General features: G+C 36.0%; 1 protein-coding gene across 3 annotated transcripts in view; it reads right to left on the bottom strand.

Annotated features, from left to right (window-relative positions):
• MARCHF1 (membrane associated ring-CH-type finger 1) overlaps window positions 1–21,784 on the bottom strand; it is an 814,327-nt gene that overhangs the window by 696,366 nt on the left and 96,177 nt on the right. The window contains exon 1 of one of the 3 annotated variants that reach the window (XM_041738447.1): window positions 15,242–15,340. The exons of the other annotated variants lie outside the window; for them this stretch is intronic. The gene's annotated coding sequence lies outside the window, so the exon portion shown is untranslated. Of the gene's footprint in view, window positions 1–15,241; window positions 15,341–21,784 lie in introns of those variants that run through there. 3 annotated transcript variants of the gene reach the window in all.

Here is a 21,784-nt window from a genome sequence, read left to right as displayed (position 1 = left end):
ATAAACTTGTCTAGACAAGTTTCCAGGACCAGTTCCAATGGAGACTTCATTCTTCATCTTGCTTTACATGCCCACATCATCTGAACTCTGCATCTCAATCATCATTCTCACTGCTCATTTTTATGGGCCTTGGCCACTCATATCAAGAAATGTTCTCTACTGTAGTAGAAGTCTAATTTTCATTTTTGTATTTTTATATTCGTACAAAAATCTTCATTTGATATTTTGGCCCAGTGCGCTCTCAGCACTCACTGAGTTCAAGCCTTATATTAACATTTGGCCACAATCTTAATTCTTTTTGAGAACAATTTGCCAAGACAGTATGCATCTGAGGTTTGGACAAGAGACCTAAAATGGAAAAAGACCTTTTTTCTATGTGTCTTTTACAAGGTTTAGCAGAAGGCAGAGCCTGAATCATAGATTCATATGTTATAATTTTATAAAGTGCAATCCCAGGCAACAGGAGTGCCACACAAAAGGAGTGAAATAGGACAGACGCAAGATATAATGTGAGGATGCTTCATCAAATGGGCCATGGCTAAATGTGACTGCAATCTTACAGGATTGTCTTCTGAGTTGCCACATATAGTTCATCTTAGGACATTACATGGTGGGTGGGGGAGGAAGATCTTTACCAACCGTCTCCCTTTTGCAATGGTCAAAAGTTTCTGTGATGGACTATTAAATCTCTCACACTTTTGAATTTTGTTTGTACGAATGCTTAGCAACCCACGCTTTGGAGTCAACAAAAAAGCCCATCGGCAGGGGAAGAGGGCTATGCACCTGGAACATAAGATAAAGGGTGTCAGGATGCGCCTGAGAATGTCTATTGGCACCTAGGCAGAGCTGGCTGCTGCGTAACAGTTGAAACAAAAGAGACTGAGCTCATCTGCCGTGATACGTATGGGGTGTCTGATAAAATGTGGAATATACATGACTTTTGGGAGACCAAGTTTTTAGACACACAGATCTTTATGATCTGTGATGAGATCTAAGTTGTAATGAGTTAGTTCTGCTATATTCAGAACAAAAGAGAGAAGGAAGGAAGGGTGGAGGAGAGAAAAAGGAGAAAAAAAGAGGGAGAGGAGGATAGAGACAGAAACAGAGAGTTAACTCTCATTTTCTAACCCACCCTCCTATCTCTTCTAATTCTATCCTCAGAGGTAATTATCCACTCTCGGTGATATGGCATGTTCCCTCCGAGGCTGGCTTTTACTCTTTCACAGACAGATTTCACGCATACACGCTCACACACACACATATTATTTTTATATTTTAAAGATTTTATTTATTTATTCATGAGAGACACAGAGAGAGAGAGACAGAGAGGCAGAGACACAGGCAGAGGGAGAAGCAGGCTCCGTGCAGGGAGCCCGATGTGGGACTCGATCCTGGGAAGCCAGTATCACACCCTGGGCTGAAGGTAGGTGCTCAACCACTGAGCCACCCAGGGATTCCCCCATATTTTTTTATTTGTAGAAATGGAATTATGGTATATATGTTGGTAACCCTTTCGTTACTGTTTTACTTAAGCCTAGGAGGAGGGATAGTGAAAGAAACAACTAGATATAGGTAGCTCTCTGAGAGATTCTCTAGGTAAGGGTCAGGGGGTCCCCTATCCTTGACTAGGTCATTTTTTACCAGATGCTTTGCCTCTGCATCAGAATGAACTCCAACCTCTTAAGTTTCTACAAGGATCTCACATCATTAGGGGCATGTCCCAGCACTGCCCATCCACTGCTGTAGGTACTTTACAGACCAGTGCAAGAGGACGGGTTGTGTTGGTTTGAGTGGGCAGACATTTGTGGGGGAGACTGCAATTTCAATGGAAAGGATGAGGGACTGGTCAGTCTACTGACAATCTGGGAGAGGAGGCCTCACCGGGGCATAAGAATCTCAACAGGCATGACAGTAGTGATATAGTATCTGTACACTTGCACTATCAAAGGTTCTCTGCTCCAGCAGAGATATCAAAAGACAGATAGTGTAACAATTTTTATTTTGTCCAAAGAATTTATTTTTACCATCTGTTCAAATTATCTACTGCTGTAACACAAATCCCCTAAACTTAGTAGCATAAACAACAACCACTTTATTTTGCTTACATATTTTGTAGGTCAGGAATTTGGACAGCGTGCAGTGCAGATGGCTTGCATCTAGCCCAAAGATTCTGACTTGGAGGTGGGGTATAGCTCTAGTATCTGAAGCATTTCTGTAGCCCCACTCCAAATTTAGAGCCCAAAAGGGCACTCAATAACTATTGGTTCAATATATGAATGTATGAATTAATAAATGAGTAAGTACATGAAAATATTGAGACTAAAACTCGGCGTGACTAGCTTTCAAGACCTTCCTATGCCCTTAGCCTTTATAAGCATAAAACGTTAACTGAGTAAACTTTCATCATGGTAGAAAAAGTTGCATTAATATTAATAAAAAAATAAAACCAAGTAGTAACTAAATTAGGGCATTTGATAATGATTTTATTTTGATTTCAAAATCAAAGTAAATTAAAGAGAAACTATCAGTTACTTTTAAGAAATACACACACACACGCAAATGACTAAGTGTCTTGGGAACGAAAAAACCAAGAATGTGCAATATTTATGTGATGCCAAAATCCTGATGCAAAGTTTGTGTGGTAAAGCTTCTAATTAGAAGCTTGCATTATAGAATATATTTGGAAGATTGACAGAAATGTTCCTTTCTAAAGAGCAGAATCTGCTTTGACTAAATGAATCACTGAAAACCATATTTTTAAAAACATTCCCAAAAACTTGTAAGTTCATCTGTTAGACAACAAATGCTAAGTATATTAGCTATATAACCTTTTCTGTATCTCATTAAAATATCTTAAGTTCATTCTGAATAGTTCTCTATTTAAAAATCATCAATTAATCATAAAGCATTATAAATTAGAATTTGGTTTTTAATTACTTAATAACTAATAACATCATTACAACTAAAGCAGTTTAAATTTTAAAAATTACTAGAATCTAGCAAAATAGGATGATAAAGTATTTTAACAACACTGACCACAACAAGGAAAAGAAGGAACTATGATGTAAAAGGACAATGAGGAAGAGGAGGAATCAGTCTAGGCCTCCAAATCTATAACCAAGAGTATTAAACATGTGCTAACTGAGCTAACTCATTATTCCCTGTTTAATTTTGTTCTGTTTTTAATTTGGGAGAGGAACACTGAAAAGGCTTTGAAAGATGTCGTTTTTTCTTACATTTAATAGACCCACAACAAAGATAAAGAAATATATTACAATGAACAATTATTACGAGCATCGTGATTGAATACAAATAGTCAAAAATGTGCTAATCATTACATTAAAATAAATACTTAATACAAACTTTGTGTTCTTCTTTTCTCTGAGTTATTCATTTGTGAACTCTATTTCCCTAGCAAAAATCTATTTGAATTTGCTCTGCTTAACATTGCCTCGAATGCCATTTCTTTCTATAGTTTTAAGGTATAACCATTTCAAACACAGAACATATAATTATATTTACTCAATTCAAACTCACAATCTTTTGCTTTCATTTTATGAGATGATGAATAGAAAAAAGAATAAGTATAAGGCATAAGACTGAGAACATTTGAGGATGTTTATGTGTAATGAAATATAATGTTTGCCCTGGCAGCTTTTCTTTGTTGGCCCTTCTCCTAGACAAATCCTGCACAACCCCACAAATGCCAAATTTTAGCTTCAAGCCAAAGAGAAATTCACATTGAAATAATGATCACTTTTGATCTTTAAATTGTTGTTTTATACAGCATGTAAACGCATGTGGCTTTGCACTCTATGTATCAGGATGATGGTAAAGGCAAATTACTTCATGTAATATTGATAAAAGAAATTTTTATTGCTGCTTCTTTTATGATTCACGGTGATTTTGAAAAATTCAAAATTTGGCTTCAATGAAAACACTTCTATATTGCTTTACTCACTCTTCCAGCATAATTCTCACACAGACAATAATACTACACACATAGCTGCCTGCTAAAACAATAAAATCTTAATGGGAGAGAAATAAATCTTGAAATAAAGGATACATTTCAAAATTGATGAAATAATGAACTGATGACTTTAGGAAGGTTAAGGAAGACATGTGAAAAATAATTAAATAATTTTATTCCAAAACACCACAAGGCACCAAAGGATTTTTTTTTTTTTAATGATTTTGATTGTTTAAAAAAACTCCATAGGGCAGCCCTGGTGGCTCAGCGGTTTAGTGCCACCTTCACCCCAGGGTGTGATCCTGGAGACCCGGGATCGAGTCCCACGTCGGGCTCCCTGCTGCATGGAGCCTGCTTCTCCCTCTGCCTATGTCTCTGCCTCTCTCTCTCCCCCCCCCCTCTCTCTCTCTCTGTCTCTCTCTGTCTCTCACAAGTAAATAAATTTTAAAAATCTTTTAAAAAATAAGCATATTCCTCTGCATTTATTCTAAAGAAATGAAAACATCTGTCCACACAAACATCTGTCCATAAATATTTATAGCAGCTTTTTTTTTTATATTAGACCAAAACTCAAAATAACCTAACGTCCTTCAAGGGGTCAATGGATAAACAAAATCTGGGACATCCATGCAATAGAATACTACTCAGCATTAAAAAGAACCAAACTACAGAATCACAGAAAATCTGGATGCAAAATGAAAATAAAGATCTCAAAATTTACAGACTGTATGATTTCATTTATATAATATTCTTATATAATAACACAATTGTAGAGATGCAGATTAGTGGTAAGCAAAGGGTGGGCTGGAAAGTAATATTACTATAAATATAATATATGGTATTGATATATATAATATATGATACATATAATAATTTTTATATTAATATATTATATATTAATATAATATGTTAATATAATAGATAATATATTAATATATAAATATAATATTTTATGTTAATATTGCCATAAATATCAATATATGGTATTGATATATATAATATATTATATATATATTATATATATCAATGCCAGCTCGGAGTTTTCAGAAGTGTGCTGTAGTTATGTAAAATGTTACCATCAGAGAAAACCGGGTGGTAGGTACATGGATATCTTTATCCAATTTTTGAAACTCCATGAGTCTATAATTATTTCAAAATATAAAGCTGGGGAAAAAAATTAAGAAACAGAAACAAAAATTTAAGGATATCTCCTAAAATAATATAAATTATAAATGCCAAACCAGTGAAAGGCAAAATGCAATGATCTACCAAATCGCAAGAAAAACAGAAAAAAAAATCAAACATCAAGCAAAAACAAAAAAAGTAGAAAATATAATATGGCAGAAATTAGTCTAAACTCTTCAATAATACCATGCATAAAATAAGTTACATTCAACTATTAAAGAGATGGAGAATATCACAGGTACCAAGATCCAACTTAGGTTGCTTGTAACAGACCCACCTAAAATCAAATGGCACCAGATTGTTAAGAAGAAAAATAGGATGCCACAAGTAACCAGACAAAATAAAACAGTTCTTGAAAAAAAAAAAAAAACAGTTCTTGAATTATTAAAATCAAAGAGGAAAAGTTTGTCCAAATGTATATATGCTGCTGAAGTGAGCATGAAAAGTTTGTCCAAAAGGACAAAGATACCAAATGATATAAGTCCCAAGTATTTATGCATCTTACATCCTTAAAATATATACAGAAAAACTGATATAATTTCAGAAAAGTCAACAGATTATAAAAATTTGATAACTTCATATAACTCTTTAGAAACTCTTTAGACCAAATGCATTGTAAAAAACAAGATATGCATCAAAGTTATGAATGATATAATTAACAAATGATCTGATTGTTTTGTGCCTTCAGTTAATAGAGAATAAATCTTCTAATAATATACAAAAGAAATATTTATTAAATTTGACTAGCTAGTAGACCATGAAGGCATTCTCAAGAACTACTAGAAATAATATGCAAATTCAGTTAAACAGTAGGATACAAAATTAATATCCAGAAATCACGAGTGTTTCTACATACTAACAACAAAGTTGAAGAAAAAGACATTTAAAAAACAACACCATTTACAGTTGCACCAAAAATAATAAAATACCTAGGAATAAATTTCAACAAGGAGGTGAAAGACTTGTACTCTGAAAACTATAATACCTTAATGAAAGAAATTGAGGATGGCACAAACAAATGGGAAGATACTCCATGCCCAAGAAAATTTTTTTATTATATCATAAAAGTTATTATCTAATCACTGATCACAATACAATACTTAGCAACAATAAGAATCAAATAAGAATCCAAGTATCTGGAAATTTTATTATGCAAATATTAAAGAAAAGAGAAATACAAAGTTCAAATTAAATGAAAATAATATCACTGTCTTCCAAAACCTTAAGTTATATCTGAAGTGGTGCTCAAAATAAAATTTATATTCCTGACTGCATCTAGGTGAAAACAAAAAGACTGAAAATGTGTACTTACTGGTAACACAAGTCAGAAAAAAAAGGAAAAAGAGAAAAGATTATCATAAAGATAAAAACAATGAACTAACAACATTTTTAAAAACTATCTTCAAAGAAATGATTGAAAAGACAAGAATAATCAGAAAAGACAGGAAAGAAACATGGGCACTATCAGGAATAGAAAAAAAAGGGAAACTGACTACAGATTGAAAAAAAATGCCCAGGTGGCTCAGTGGTTGAGCACCTGCAGCTTAGGGTGTGACCCTGCATGGAGCCTGCTTCTCCCTCTGCCTGTGTCTGCCTCTCTCTCTCTCTCTCTCTTTCTGTCTCTCATGAATAAATAAATAAAATCTTTAAAAAGAAAAAAGAGGAGGGGAATGGGTGACGGGCACTGAGGTGGACACTTGATGGTATGAGCACTGGGTGTTTTTCTGTATGTTGGTAAATTGAACACCAATAAAAATTAATTAAAAAAAAATAAATAAAAAAATAAAAAGAAAAAAGAAAAAAAACTTTAGGTATTATAAAAGAAATCATGAAAAATATTATTAAAATAATTTGGAAGTCTAGTTTTTCTAAATAACTTTTTATGACAATATCAATCAAGCTAAATCCAAGAATTGGTCAAACACATGAATAAACCCAGTACTATAAAATAAGTTAAAAGAAGACTTCCAACAGCTATGCCCAAGACATACATAAAGCCAGGAATATAAACAGAAACAGTCAATTTGGTGTGTCTTTTGATCATATTTTTTTAATGCTCATACTGTATCACCTGTTAATTCTAAGTGTTTTTTATCTTTAAAAAAATATAAAATGACACTGTCAGGTGAGAAGGCTATAAGAAAGCCAATGTATTCATAAATTGATTACACCAGCGTATTTGTGACTTCTATGGAAAATAACCTAATATTACATTTTAAGGCTCAAACATTTCCATCTTCATGGGAACTTATGCTTATAAAGTAGACAAAAAAAAGAGCTTTATGTACACTGTTCATCACATAATATTTACAAATACTGGAAATGTCACAAATACCAATCTGTAGGTGAAGTCTTACTTAAAATTACAATGCAGTCGCTCAGTGAAACTCTAAAATGTGGGGAGCCCAGGTGGCTCAGCAGTTTAGCACTGCCTTCAGCCCAGGGCCTGATCCTGGGGACCTGGGATCGAGTCCCACGTTGGGCTCCCTGCATGGAGCCTGCTTCTCCCTCTGCCGTGCTTTATCTCTCTCTCTCTCTCTCTCTCTCTCTCTCTCTCTCTCTCTCTCATATTAATAAATAAGTAAAATCTTAAAAAAAAAAGTAAAGAAACTCTAAAATGCGATGCAGAAATGAAAGTCTGCCTATTCTGAATGTAAACCACAAGCCAACCCGCCCCCAGGCTGACCCACAAATCTGTTTACACCTGCAACTTTTTCTTACTGCTAATGTGTTACGATAAATCACTAGTTCCATTCTACACTTTTCTTTTTTCTTTCTAACATGTCTGTTTTATAGTTTATTAGGCTAAATTTTATAGTGATGTAATAACTAATTCTAAGATAGCATATTTTTGGAAAAACGTGCTAGTAACAAAATATGTATGTGAAAAACATAAAAACAAAATATAAAATATATAAATATATGATGCATAAAATGTTAAATATGTAAGGAATGAAGAAAGGAAAACTGTAATAAAATTGTGTGTCTGAATAGGTTCTGAAGGGAAATACAGGAAAATAAAATTCTTGACTTTTTAAGATAGAAACAATATTTTTTAAACTTTCCTATTTTTATATTTTGGGTAATTTAAGTGAAAGCCAGCATCAAAGCAAGAAATTAAGCCAGTGAGTAAAGGAGAGAGACAAAAAAAATCCTTTTTTAAGATTGTAGACCGGATTCATAGAAGGTAACACTGTCTTGTTAGGAGTTGGGAGATCTGAGTTCTGGTTTCTGTTCCACAGTTAATTAGGGGTGTGATATTCTTCCTAATTCAGAGCTTTAATCATCTTCTATCCTATGGATTATAGTTAATCTTACTTTTGAGTCTTACAGTTCTTTGCCACTGAATGCAATTGTTAAAATGAGTTTCTGCAATGTGAGAAAAATTACTATATCAAGGAAATGTACTTGGGGGCTCATGTTTTGATCATTTTATGCAGACATTTTATAATGCATTTTTACTTTTGGCTTCAAAATACACTGTAGTCCTTTGATTATAAATATGTATTCAAAGAACGTCTGAATTTATTTATTTTATTTATTTTTTATCACTCTTCTTGCTCACTTTAATAGTTCTGGTTTGATTATTTGGGGGAATTGCTATCTCTAAAGTTTAAAGCTTTTATTAATGGTGAAAATAATGACATGTTTGGATTATAGAAGCAAATACTAACCTTTGGGGTCCAAAAATATGTCAGTATTTATGAACCGGCATAAATGAGATTATAAAATCAACTATGTGGTCATTGAAAATCTGTCCATTCTCATGTCAAATGGTTAGCTCTTCTTTAGAAAGGTAGAGAAAAATCTACAAGCACTACCTATACAATAGGCACCACGTTTTTAATATCTATAGGCAAAACCTAAGTATTTTTCCAGCAAAAAAATTAGCAATTAACAATAAATCTGTATTAAATTCACAGAGTCTAGTCTTCCATGGTGAAAAAGCTAATCACATTGCTCCTAACTTCATGCCAGACTTGTGCCTCACCTACCCATCAATGTTGGTTGTTCTATAATGATTAACTAGGATACATAACTACAAATAAAATACTACGCAGGTAACAGTTCAGCAGTCTGCTTTCTTCAGGAATGGTGTATCTACGTGACTCCTGAAACACATGTATATATGTGAATTCTGTGTGGCTCTTGAAATAGTCTTGGGACATGATTTCCAGAATTTGCTTGGATTCGGTCACTCCAAAGTATCCATTAGGTTTACTATGTTCAGCACTTTGGAGGTCAGCTAAACCGTTTTTCAGTTACCACTCTGTAATTTACATTTCCTACAGGTCTTGCTATCCTCAGTGGCCACTAGAAAAAACTCTGGTCCAAAAGTGGTTCTGAACCCTGGCTGCCAGTGGGCCACCCCCAGCAATGATTCAATTGATTTGCAGCAGGTCTTTAGATATCTCCAGGTGATTCCTACATCTCACCAGGAATAAGAACCACTGACCAAGTTGCGAAAATACAATATCCAAGAAATGTGGAGGTACGTTCTTTTCTTTTGATATTAAAAAAAAATTTAATATAAAGTTTTCTCTTTTCTCTTCTTCTAACTCAGGGTCATTGACCATCAAGCTTCAGTCTCTATGTGTTCATAGGTACCGTATACATGTTCAGCATTAATAATATCCCACTTCATGCTGTTGCCGCTCACAAAACTCCAGGTATTTTTAACCTTATAAACCTCCAGAATAATGAAACTATGGAGTTCAATAAATTGCTTTGTACGAAGCAGTGTTACACAAAGTAAGGGACTATAAGATAAATCTGTCAACGAAATGTCCTTTAAGACTACTTAAATTTGGTGGAACTTGTAGATCATTCTTCACTTAAACAAATGCTAAATTAACTATTCCTTTTTTTCTCTCTCTCCAGTTGGCACATTTTTTCCAGTAACCATTCGCCTGCTGTGCGTACTTACCCAGTGTGCTCCAGGGCTGCACTTCAGATATTTCTTTTGACCAACCAAACATGACACACAGCTGAAGGGAGCAAAACCTGGCTGATAATTTCACTCATGCTATTTTCCCTCACTCCAGATATTTACTAAACACTTCTGACTTTGTGTTTAGCCATAGACACAGAAACATCAACTTTAGTAGATATACAGAATCTAATTGTGCAATAGCATATAGAGGATCAAAGAGCATTTATCTAATATTTACTAGTGGAGTAGCCCCGTGCTATCAGCTATGAAGGAGTGGGGAACACAAAGATGAGTAACTCTATCTTTAACAAGCCTACATATACACCAATAATACTAAGGTGTAAATATATAATGAAGAGATAATGTAGTTTTGTTTTCTATATTAAAGCTATTTCATTAAATTCTTCACATATATAATTTCATTCAATCTTCATGTTAAGGATTGAATTGTGTCCCCCCATAAATTCGAATGTTAAAGTCCTAATCCCTAGTACCTCAAAATGTAATCTTATTTGGAAACTGAAAATGTAACTATGTAAAATGAATGGGGGTGGGACATGCTAATCCAATATGATTGTGTCCTTATAAAAAAAAAATGCCATATGACATTTGTGTTCTGCTACCACAAGTCAAGGAACTACTGGAACCTAGAAGAGAGGCCTGGCATGGTCCCTCCTCTAGCATTTTCACAATGTGAGAAGTTCTTGAACTTCTCACCTCCTGAACCATAAGGCAATAAATTTCTGCTGCTTAAGCCACTCAGTTCAAGATACTTTTTTACAGTAGCCCTAGAAGACAAATATGCTTCATAATCTGATAAGGTAAATCATTATCTCCACTTGTACATCTGAGGAAACAATGCCAATTGTACACCCAGTAGAAATGAGATCACTATTATTAATGGGGAGCCAATCTCCTTTCATTTTGCAGACCAAGCCTGGGTGGACAACTCAGAAGTCACCACTGGACTGTGTGAACTTTGGGCAGGTAAGATGCCAGCACGTGTTTGGGATATGAAACAGGGATATATAGTGCTCAGTTATACTGATGCTAAAGTGTTTGTGACAATGATAGTTATGAACTCTCAATCATAGAAAAAGAAGGAATAAGTGGGTATTCATTGAGTGGGATGAATTTTAGAGTGAATCAAAAAGCACCGTATACTGTCCCTCATACATGGGAACCAGAGAGATCTAATAACGATAAAGGTATAAAAAATTTTTTGAGTATGTACTTCCCCTATCTAGTATAATAGCATAAGTTAAAAATTGTAGCAAGAAGAGGAGGGCAGAAGAAGGGTGGGTGAGCAAAGTAAGAGTTTACAAAGGCTGATTTTTGAAAGACTTTTGGGAAGCTTTAAGAAAAACAGAAGAGAATAATTTTCAAGTTCTGTGTGCGTCTATGTCTGTTAGTAAGTGAGACGCAGCAGATAGAAGGAGGCTGAGGAAGACTACAGGAATGAGAATCAGAGACAGGTTAAGGAAGAAGAGACACACACACTTAGAAAACAATGGCATGAGAAGGGAAGTAAAGAAGTTTTAATATGTGTTGTGAATGTAAACCACAAAACTACATTTGATACCTGCAAATACGTATACATGTTTAAAAATTTAAATTGCGTTTGATCATCTTTATACCTTTTAAAATGAAAACCTGTGCCAAGATTAGAATGAGACAACTCAATAATAATACATTGATGGGAAAGTAAAATCTCCTTCTCATCTGCAAGGTAATATGAAAAACACTGCTTGCAACCATTCCTTTCTACTGATGAGGACTAACTGAGGCATGGAGATTTAGAAAGCATCAAAATCGAGATATAAGATCTGTCACCATCATTTGGAAATTTTACCATTAAATAATTAGAAATTTTGAAAATAGAAGAGAAGACCATTATCATTACCTACTTCACAGTCAATTATAAGTCTGTAAAGTAGTACAGATAAAAATCATTGCAAGGAGTTTATAAAAATATCCAGATGACAGATATGGACCTTGTGTTCGGATTCTCCATTAAAGAAATTCTGCAAATCTCGAATATATGTTTTATGCAAGTAGCTAAGGACTGTGCCTGGCTAGTACTAAGCACTCAACATTTCTTGAAAGTGAACACTGCACATGTTTAAGTTGCATTAAAAAAAAAAAAAAAAAAGCTGGGAATCCATGGGTGGGTCAGTGGTTTAGCGCCTGCCTTTGGCCCAGGGCACGATCCTGGAGACCCTGGATCGAGTCCCACATCAGGCTCCCTGCATGGAGCCTGCTTCTCCCTCTGCCTGTGTCTCTGCCTCTCTCTCTCTCTCCCTCTCTCTCTGTGTGTCTCTCATGAGTAAATAAATAAAATCTTAAAAAAATAAAAAATAAATAAATAAAATGAAATAAAATAAAAGCATTTCGAGATATAGTTTTGATGGGATCTTGCTTTTACTCCCAACTTATACCACTTTGTATCTACACTGACACTCCCAATCCCTAGCATGAACTACAGGGCCATGGGAAGTGATATGGCACCTGCCAGTCTCCTCCCTCACTCTGATCCAGCCACTCACACAGATTTTAACTCCCAAGAGTTAACTGCCAAGAGACTGTAATTCCATGAAAGCAGGGACCATGCTTGCTTTGTTCACTCCTACATACAGTTAAAATAGAGCCTGGAATATGCAGTAAATGCTGCACTAATACTAAATGAATGAATAGGAATGTAAATGGATGTCTTATTTTTAGAACAGAATGCTAAAGGGATCATAAAAGCTATACTCAAGCAGGTCATTTGTGAGAAATACAAATCTGATCCAGTCTATTCTTCCTTGGATACATGGCCTTGTTAAGTCTATTACTCTAACTTCAGATTCCATGATAGAATATTATTCTGCCTTAAAAAAGAAGAAAGTCATGCATTGTGTGATACCATAGATAAAACTTGAGGACATTATGCTTAGTGAAGTCAGTCAATTACTGAAGGCCAAATACTGCATGATTCCATGAGGCATCTAAAATTGTCAAACTCACAGAAACAGAGAATGGAATGGCAGTTCCAGGGGCTAGAGAAAGAAGGAAAAGGGTGGTTACTAACCAATGCATATAAAATTTCACTTAAGCAATGTGAATAAGCCAAGACATCTGGCGATCTGCTGTGCAGCATTATGCCTATATACAACAACACTGTGTTGTATACTTAAAAATCTGTTGAGACTAGAATCTCATATTACTGTTCTTTCCACAATGAAACTAAAATTAAAGGCAAGAAAACATGAACAACAGCATATGCTATCTTGCCTAATTTAAAATATTACTAAGGATGAAGTGATATATTGAGTATGAATGGAATGGCATTGAAAATCCATAAAACACTATTAAAATAATACTAGCAAAAATGGTTGTTATTATTATTATCGTTAGAAATCAATTATATTTCCAACTTAAGAATATTAATAGTTTTACAAGGCAGGAAACAACAAATGTTGGAGAGGATGCGGAGAAAAGGGAACCCTCTTACACTGTTGGTGGGAATGTGAACTGGTGCAGCCACTCTGGAAAACTGTGTGGAGGTTCCTCAAAGAGTTAAAAATAGACCTGCCCTACGACCCAGCAATTGCACTGTTGGGGATTTACCCCAAAGATTCAGATGCAATGAAACGTCGGGACACCTGCACCCCGATGTTTTTATCAGCAATGTCCACAATAGCCAAACTGTGGAAGGAGCCTCTGTGTCCATCGAAAGATGAATGGATAAAGAAGCTGTGGTCTATGTATACACTGGGATGTTACTCAGCAATTAGAAACGACAAATACCCACCATTTGCTTCAACGTGGATGGAACTGGAGGGTATTATGCTGAGTGAAATAAGTCAATCTGAGAAGGACAAACAGTGTATGTTCTCATTCATTTTGAGGAATATGAATAATAGTGAAAGGGAATATAAAGGAAGGGAGAAGAAATGTTGGGAAATATCAGGAAGGGAGACAGAACATAAAGACTCCTAACTCGGGGAAACGAACTAGGGGTGGTGGAAGAGGGGAGGAGGGCGGGTGTTGGAGGGGAATGGGTGACGGGCACTGAGGTGGACACTTGACGGGATGAGCACTGGGTGTCTTTCTGTATGTTGGTAAATTGAACACCAATAAAAATTAATTAAAAAAAAAGAATATTAATAGTTATCATAGCTTTAAATGTACTCATTATTTTGGTCCATTCTCAAAACAAATAAGTGTCTACATATTGCCTCTGATATTCTAATCAGAATTCTTGGGACCCACGTTTATCAGCATTGTGCTTTCATGGTACCAGTGAGTCTCACAACCTATCTAACCCTTTGACTTGTAAGTTTATTTCTCTGAATTTGAATATTAAATATTTATTTTTATAGTTCAGAAGAGAAACCAAGATTGATGAGTTCCCTCCAGTGGTTGCCTATTTCAAGAGGAACTATGCATATAAAAACAGAGGTTAGATAAATAAACTGAGGGCTATCATACAAACAAAATCATAAGAATTTATTTCAGCCTTAAAGATCTGCATTCTAGTCTAACGAAATAACATGGACAAACGCAACTTTTAATAGAACCAGTCACTAAACGAACATGATAAATTCTTCTTCCAGTTAGGGGAAAAACAGAGGTAAGTTGATAATTCAATTCAGCCACTTAAGAAATATTCATTAACAATCAAGTATGGAGTCAATATTGAATAGGCTGCTATAGTTTGGTGAGATGAAATGATATTAAGGCCAATCACAGGCCAATATTCACGGAATTTAGATGCCTTTGAAAAATCAAGATAGACACAAATATCTAAAAGAGAGGTCTGTATGTCATAAGAGAGTCAAAGAAAACTTGAGAGATGGAAGCGTATAGGAGGAAGAGTCATTTCTGTTAGAGTGACCAGAGAAGAGATCATATTATGAAGCTCTGAATATGACATACTCTGGGTAAGATATTGTGGCTCTTTCTAAAACGGCTTCCAATGATCTCTGCCTCCTACCCATGAGGCTCTTTATGTCATCCTGTCACCTTGAATGTGGGCTAGACCTAGTGACTAACTTCCACTAAAGAGAATACAACAAAAGTAGTAAGATGTCACTTATAAAATTAGCTTGAAGAATAAATATCCTCTCCCTTCTTCCTTTCTCCCTCCCTTGATCTCTCTTTGTACTCACTTGGATAAGGCCAGCTGCCGCGTTGTGAGCTGCCCAGTGGAGAGGTCCATGCCGCCAGTAACTGAGTCCTAGCTCCTGCCAACATCCAGCAAGAAACTGAGATCTTCAGTTGAACAACCTAAGAGGAACTGAATTGAGCCAAGGACCATGTGAGGGAACTTGGAGGGAGACCCACCCCCAGTCAACCTTGAGATGACTGCAGCAGCTGACAATCTTGAGTCACACGGGAGTAAGAGGGGTGGAGACAAACCCAGGGTTCATACAAAGTACAAAACTGGTTTTGAGATCCTCATATGTGTTGTACGCTCAGTAAAAGTGTGAACTAGGAACAAAAAAATAAATAAGCTCTGCAAGACAGCCAGTTAAGTTTCCCTATGGTTTTAGCTGTGAGTGCAGGGAGAAAATGCTCCCTGTGGAGTCTGTAACCAGGATTCAAGTCTCAAGCAGGTTTCAGGCCAAAATTCACACTACCTGTTTGTTTCCCCAACCTGCAAAGCTGAGAATTTAATTCAAAATGGTGCCAGGTTGGTAACAGTCCGAAGTCTGAAGAATCTATCATGTTCTTTTAGTGACTGGTTCTTTTAAAAGTTGCTTTTGTCCATGTTATTTTGTCAGACTAGAATGCAAATCTTTAAGGCTGGAGTAAATTCTTAAGATTCTGTTTGTATGATAGCCCTCAGACTTCAGAAACAAAATAAAAGGGAAATAAAATAAATCCTCTCTGGAAGAACACCCCCATCAGAACAGGCCTTCAGAAATCCCATATATCAAATTTCAAAGACCACGAGCCTTAAAGACAAAAATCACAAAATACATGATAAAGAAAAGCAAAGGAGAGTGAGCAGAAACATGGGCAACAGACTCAAACCTGAAAAAGACTTCAAAGGTTTGTATTACTACATATAGCTTATAAATAATATGCTAATGAGGTTAAGCAATTTAAAAAGGAATCAAAATTATGAATTCTATGCTAATGAGGTTAAGCAATTTAAAACGGAATCAGAATTAGGAGTAAAGAACAAACAAACACACAAACAGAAGCCTGTGTGGTATGGCCAGCCTGCCACCACCCTGATCACTCCCATTTACGCCTGGGAACTGTGTTGACTAAAGTGTCCCTCCAGGTGCACAGGCTGGAGATTGCTACTGAAAGGAACTGATGACAGATGAAAGGGGGAGGGAGGAGGACTCTTTATATGCAGGAGGTTTGGGGATTAGACGTGGCAGGCTCAGCAGACGGGACAGTTTGCAGACCACTTCAATCCTGAGAGGATTTACAGCCTCTTCAGAAATCCCCCTAAGCTCTGGGGTTTGTCCCCACGCAGACCTCCAGGCTGAGATCCCCGATACAAAGCAGAGCTCCTCTAATCCCGTCTGGCTGCTCTTCCCGGTGTCTGTCTCCCTGGCTTTCCCAGCGGTGCTCTAAGCCCCTAATTAATAATACACCATTATTACTGGAACAAGTAGTGTGGCTTCTCTTTTCCTGATCAAACGCTGAGGGATATTAGAAAATTAAAAATCATCCAGAAAGATAAGAAAGAGAACCACACACTAAACCTCTTAAAATGAAAATAATTGTTTGGACTAACATGATTATAGTGGAGGCTCAATTCTGAATGTTCTCTGAAGAAACAGGCCGTAAGACACCTCAGCAACCTGACGGCAAGTGTGGCCTTTACTAGAAGAAAAGATTGGTCATGGTGTAGGGAAGGCCAGGCCTTCTGGCTCAGTTGGGGATGTCTCATGTACGGTTTTTTCATTCGCGACCATTTTCTAATGATTTGGGGTTTATATTCTTGAAAGGGACCTACCTTTAATTTTCTTTTCTTGTACTACTTTTATCTAACTTTAACAGACAGGTTATGTCCCTCTCATAACATTAGTTGGGGTGTGTGCCCCATTTTCCTGCCTCTGAGTTCTGTAACATTAACTGCTGCTTACGTGTTTACTAGACGTCCCCTGTAAAACTGTCAGGGCTGGGTTCTGTTTCTCTCTTTTTTTTTTTTTAAAGAGTTTATTTTATTTTTTTTTTAATTTTTATTTATTTATGATAGTAACACAGAGAGAGAGAGAGAGAGAGGCAGAGACACAGGCAGAGGGAGAAGCAGGCTCCATGCACCGGGAGCCCGATGTGGGATTCGATCCCGGGTCTCCAGGATCGTGCCCTGGGCCAAAGGCAGGCACCAACCCGCTGCGCCACCCAGGGATCCCCTGGGTTCTGTTTCTAATTTTCCTTTTTTTTTTTTTTTGGTTGCAAAGAGGGTTTAGCCTACTGATTCAAGATGAGAAGATAAGATTTAGGTTTCTCTGTTTCTCTTTCACAGTAGGCTTGGACTTGCTACTTTTTTTTTTACTGATTTGTTCTTTTCATGAAACTTTCTGCAGGAGCTTCCTAAACGGCCCCTCTGCTTCTCCTTTTGACCCCTACGATCTATTCTCAATACAGAGCTAGAGTGTTCATTTAAAACCTAGAAGAGCTTATGCTACTACTCTTACTCCAGAACCTCTCCTGCTTTCTCACAGTATTTACAGTAAAAGTAAAATCCTTGCAATGGCCGGAGAAATGTCCCCCATCTGGCACCCATATACCGACCGTCTGGCCTAAATTTCTGAACTCTCCTGTGGCTGAGTCTGCTGCAGTCATACTGGTCTCCTTCCTCTTCCATAAAACTCCAGCATATTCCTACTTGAGGGTGTTTGCCCTTCTGGTAGCTTCTGCTTGGGAGATTTTTGTTCCAAATAAACAGGAATTACCCTCTTGTGTCCTTCAAGTGTGTTCTTCAATGTTCCATTCTGTGGGAAGCCGTTGTGATCATCCTATTTAAAATTGCAGTCTAACACCCCCAATCTCTCTACTTCAATACTCTCCATTTTACTTATCATCCTTGACAAGTTTTGAGACTCATTTGAAAGCTGCAGTAATAAATCCACATACCAGGATGTCTGAATAGAAAGAGAGACCAAAAGAATAAAACAGAGCAAGAGAAATGCTTATATGAATTCTGATAATTCATAGGGACGTCATTGCAAATCACTAAGTAAATGATGGACAATTTAATCAGTGATGTTAGGGCAAGTAAAATAGCAGGCAGAGCAACGGTCTTTAAAAATGTCCATACCCTAAGCACAGAACCTGTGAATACATGTTGCCTCATATAGCAGAAAAGACTTTCCTGATACAATAAAGAATACACACTATCGGTGGGGATATTTTCCTACATTACCCAGATGGGTTTAATCTAATCATGTGAGTTTTTAAAAGCGACAAAGTTCAGAAAGAGAGAATTGTGACAAGGGAATGAAAGTCAGAGAAATGTGACCCTGCTGGCTCTTGAAGATAAGAGAAGGAGCCCACGAAGCAAAGAATGCTGGTGGTCTCTGAAAGCTGGAAATGGCAAGGAAATCACTTCTACCCTAGAGCCACCAGAAAGTAACACAGTCCTGTTGACCCCTTGATTTTAGTCCCATGAAACTCATGTCCGACCTCTTACTTACAGAACTGGAAAATGATAAATGGGTCTAAACTTTGTTACGGCAGCAATGGAACAAGTGCTTATCTACTTGGAAAACAATTAGGGTTGATACCTATGTCCTACCATAAACAAAAATCAAGATGGATTCCAGAAAAATATTAAAAACTTTTACATAATAATAAATGAGGATTTTTATGACCTTTAGTATGTCAATCAAGGAACACAAATGCCAAAGTGAAAAAATGCATAAAGGATTACACTAAAATATAAAGTTTCAGGGGCACGTGAGTGGCTCAGTCGGTTAAGTGTCTGCCTTTGGCTCAGGTCATGATCCCAAAGTCCTCAGATGGACCCTCTATGGGTTCCCTGCTCCGTGAGGAGCCTGCCTCTCCTCTCCTCTGCCTGCCACTCCCCTGCTTGGGCTCTCTCTCCTCTCTGTCAAGTAAATAAAATGAAATATTTTTTTAAAAAATAAATAAAATATAAAGCTTCTATATTTTGAAGATATCACAAAGTGGCAAGACAAATTATAAACTTTAAATAGTTGTAACAGGGCAGCCCGGGTGGCTCAGCGGTTTAGCGCTGCCTTCAGCCCAGGATGTGACCCTGGAGACCCGGGATCAAGTGCCGCATCGGGCTCCCCACGAGGAGCCTGCTTCTCCCTCTGCCTGTGTCTCTGCCTCTCTCTCTCTCTCTCTCTCTCTCTCTCTCACTCTCTCTCTGAATAAATAAAATATTTTTAAAAAAAAGAATAGGTATAATAAGCTCTCAAAAATCAACAAAAAAAATGTAAAAAGAGGAATGAAATACATGAACAAAAAAGGAAAAAAGAATGGCTAATAAACATCAAAAGAAGCTCACTCTCATTAATGAAATTATTCCTTTACATCCACTAGCCTGGTAAAAGTTAAGTAGTCTAAAATTAAGTATTATTATATGTGATATAAAGATGTATATAAAAATGTGAAGTAACAGGAACTCTTCTCTATTGCTAATAAAATGTAAATTAATACAGCCACTTTATGAAATACTGCATTATAAAATAAAGTTGTAAATATGTATATGTGATGACCCAGCAGTTTTGCTGCTAGTGTTTACCCAAGAGGACCTTGCACATATGCACCAGGAGACATATACAGAATGCTTACAACATTGTTTGTGACAGCAAAAAAATGAAAATCACCCAAATTTCCAGAAATACAAGTAAAACCTTGAATCTATTCAAACAAAGAAATAATATGAAGCTATTAATATAAATCAGCTATAAGTACACACACAAATATGATGCATCTCCCAAACATGTTGTTTTGTGAAAAAAAGAAAAAGAAAAGCAGGGAAAGATTATGTAAAATATTATTACATTCATATAAAGTTCAAAGATATGAAAAAGGTACTTTTTAGCAGCAGATCTGGGTGTGCTAAAACGATAAGAAAATCAAAGAAAAGGACAACGGGAAGCAATGATTTTGAGTGGTTGAAAAGATTTCGGTTGAAAAGAGAGAAGCATCATTCTATTTTTTCAAGTATACTAGTATTTGTTTTAAAGTCATTCTTTACATTTACACTTAACTTTTACACTTACTTTACATGTTCCACTTAACATCTGTATTATTCACGTAATAAAACTGAGAAATTACAGTGGTGGAAAATCCCAAAGAGCCAACAATAAAGAAATGGATTGCTAAATTATAGTCCAGTTGAGTTAATAGTATATCACATACTTATGTTCTTAAGTGTAGATTTATAATGCACGGTTGTATATACATGTCCACAATTATATACAAATATAATGCAAGGATATTTTAATATAAAATATCAAACAAAACACACCAAAATATTAGCTCCTACATTAGTGGTATAATGTGTTTTAACTGTCTGTAATTCAACTTTTACATACGAGGCATGCATTGAATTTTAAACTCATAGAAAAATAAGTTAATGTTTTTATAGGATTCTTACTGAAGAACAAGTGGACAGTGGTAAGCCATCTATGCTAAGACATAAAACTCATTTGTTTAGCTTACAAGAATGAATATGGCCTCCTAAGAAAGAAAATTAACTTCCAACATGCACAAGCCTTAGAAAAGATTCAAGTGACTGATCTTAAACAGAGGCTATTATTATAACTCTTAACTATAGAAGAACACCCTTAGTAAGACAGATGTATATGTTTCACTAGTCATAGTAATTAAAATTTAATGAAACTCCATTAGTTGGGTTTTTAATCAGACAATTTCTGAAAATGCACCAGCTTATTCATAGAAGCAAGTCAAATCCCTGAAACTATGATAAGAAGAAAGCAAGCAAGAGCTGTTCCAAAGTTTTTTTTTTTGAAAAAGGAATAAACAAATATAAATGTTCTTCTTAAAAGAGGAATAGAGAAATCAATATTCAGCTCAAACTGCCAGAACTGCAGGTAATTTATCAAAGGTTCGCAACCCTCCAAAATCACTTCCTTTGACATGAGGCTTTACTGTAAAGAAGAAAATGTCTTAGGCAATAAATCACAAAGCTAAATTTACCCAGTCTAAAACTAACTAGACAGTGATGGTAAATTATTTTCTACTGAAAGAAACAAGCATCTTGTTTACTCAGGTTCTACTCTACCTGGAGCTTTTCCTTCTTGGTGAGCAAGTGGGTGGCAAATTTTAAGTCTTGGACACATGCGACTTAACCATCCCCTCAGCCCATAAAGATGACTTATTGGGCCTTATCTGTATTTTAGAGTTTTCTTATGGCAAATTGTGGAGTCTTAAGTTGCTTAAGCCTGGAATATTTCCCCGAATGATTAGCAAGGAGTTATATGGTTCTTCAGTGAATCCCAGATAGTTCATTTTTTCTTAATAAGAGGGATTCATATGGATCAGCCAGGAAATAAATTATTAAAAGAAAAATCAATTTGAAAGTTTTATTAGATGTGAGAAAACCATTCCCAAATCCCCTGTGATCCATTGTTGTTTGTGCAAGTAAAGAACGCTAGTGTTGATTAGGTTTGAAATATTCCCATTTGGCCAGGATTTAGTAACTCTCTACATGACACACCGTGTGTTTCAGAGTCTACTCTTAAGAG

Source organism: Vulpes lagopus, chromosome 23, assembly GCF_018345385.1.
Source record: "Vulpes lagopus strain Blue_001 chromosome 23, ASM1834538v1, whole genome shotgun sequence".
In the NCBI taxonomy this organism is placed as follows: domain Eukaryota; kingdom Metazoa; phylum Chordata; class Mammalia; order Carnivora; family Canidae; genus Vulpes; species Vulpes lagopus.
This window is presented reverse-complemented; position numbering and strand designations above follow the sequence as displayed.